Genomic DNA, 2,459 nt, shown 5'->3' with positions numbered 1-2,459 from the left:
TTCGGGAGTACCGGGAAGTTATGGGAATTCGTATTGGGCCTTAATGGGCCATACGGGAAAGGAGAGAAAGGCATCAAAGGGTGGCCGCACCCCTCCCCATGGGCTGGTCCGAATTGGACTAGGGAGGGGGCCGCCCCTTCCTTCCTTCTCCTTTTCCCTTCCCTTTCCTTCCCTCCTACTCCTACTACTTGGAAAGGCTCCTAGTTCTACTAGGAAAGGGGGAATCCTACTCCCGGTGGGAGTAGGACTCCCCTAGGGCGCGCCATAGAGAGGGCCGACCACTCCCCTCCTCCACTCCTTTATATACGTGGCCAGGGGGCACCCCATAGAGACAACAATTGATCTCTTGATCTCTTAGCCGTGTGCGGTGCCCCCCTCCACCATAATCCACCTCGATCATATCGCAGTGGTGCTTAGGCGAAGCCCTGCATCGGTAGAACATCATCATTGTCACCACGCCGTCGTGCTGGCGAAACTCTCCCTCAACACTCGGCTGTATCGGAGTTCGAGGGACGTCATCGAGTTGAATGTGTGCAGAACTCGGAGGTGTCATGCATTCGGTACTTGATCGGTCAGATCGTGAAGACGTACAACTACATCAACCGCGTTGTGCTAACGCTTCCGCTTTCGGTCTACGAGGGTACGTGGACAACACTCTCCCCTCTCATTGCTATGCATCACCATGATCTTGCGTGTGCGTAGGAAATTTTGAAATTACTACGTTCCCCAACAGTGGCATCCGAGCCTAGGTTTTATGCATTGATGTAATATGCACGAGTAGAACACAAGTGAGTTGTGGGCGATATAAGTCATACTGCTTACCAGCATGTCACACTTTCGTTCGGCGGTATTGTTGGATGAAGCGGCCCGGACCGACATTACGCGTACGCTTACGCGAGACTGGTTTTACCGCCGTGCTATGCACACAGGTGACTAGCGGGTGTCAGTTTCTCCAACTTTAGTCGAACCGAGTGTGGCTACGCCCGGTCCTTGCGAAGGTTAAAATAGCACCAATTTGACAAACTATTGTTGTGGTTTTGATGCGTAGGTAAGAACGATTCTTGCTTAAGCCCGTAGCAGCCACGTAAAACTTGCAACAACAAAGTAGAGGACGTCTAACTTGTTTTTGCAGGGCATGTTGTGATGTGATATGGTCAAGACGTGATGAGATATAAGTTGTTGTATAAGATGATCATGTTTTGTTGAAGTTATCGGCAACTGACAGAAGCCTTATGGTTGTCTCTTTATTGCATAAGATGCAAGCACCAAATAATTGCTTTACTTTATCGCTATGCGATAGCAATAGTTGGCGAGAAAACCATGTGACGACACATTGATATAGATCAAGATGATGGAGATCATGGTGTCATGCCGGTGACGATGGAAATCATGACGATGCTTTGGAGATGGAGATCAAAGGCACAAGATGATGATGGCCATATCATGTCACACATTTTGATTGCATGTGATGTTTATCTTTTATGCATCTTATCTTGCTTTGATTGATGGTAGCATTATAAGATGATCTCTCACTAAATTTCAAGATAAAAAGTGTTCTCCCTGAGTATGCACCGTTGCCAAAGTTCGTCGTGCCCAGACACCACATGATGATCGGGTGTGATAAGCTCTACGTCCATCTACAACGGGTGCAAGCCAGTTTTGCACATGCAGAATACTCAGGTTAAACTTGACGAGCCTAGCATATGCAGATATGGCCTCGGAACACTGAGACCGAAAGGTCGAGCGTGAAACATATAGTAGATATGATCAACATAGTGATGTTCACCATTGAAAACTACTCCATTTCACATGATGATCGGTTATGGTTTAGTTGATTTGGATCACGTGATCACTTAGAAGATTAGAGGGATGTCTTTCTAAGTGGGAGTTCTTAAGTAATATGATTAATTGAAATTTAATTTATCATAACTTAGTCCTGATAGTATTAGCATATCTATGTTGTAGATCAATAGCTCGCGTTTAGCTCCCCTGTTTTATTTTTGATATGTTCCTAGAGAAAACTGAGTTGAAAGATGATAGTAGCAATGATGCGGACTGGGACCGTGATTTGAGGTTTATCCTCATTGCTGCACAGAAGAATTATGTCCTTGATGCACCGCTAGGTGACTAACCTATTGCAGGAGCAGATGCAGACGTTATGAACGTTTGGCTAGCTCAATATGATGACTACTTGATAGTTTAGTGCACCATGCTTAACAACTTAGAATCGGGATTTCAAAGACGTTTTGAACGTCATGGACCATATGAGATGTTCCAGGAGTTGAAATTAATATTTCAAGCAAATACCCGAGTTGAGAGATATGAAGTCTCCAACAAGTTCTATAGCTAAAAGATGGAGGAGAATAGCTCAAGCAGTAAGCATGTGCTCAGATTGTCTGGGTACTACAATCGCTTGAATCAAGTGGGAGTTAATCTTCCAGATAAAATAGTGATTGACA

This window comes from Triticum aestivum, chromosome 3A (assembly GCF_018294505.1).
Source record: "Triticum aestivum cultivar Chinese Spring chromosome 3A, IWGSC CS RefSeq v2.1, whole genome shotgun sequence".
Classification (NCBI taxonomy): domain Eukaryota; kingdom Viridiplantae; phylum Streptophyta; class Magnoliopsida; order Poales; family Poaceae; genus Triticum; species Triticum aestivum.
This window is presented reverse-complemented; position numbering follows the sequence as displayed.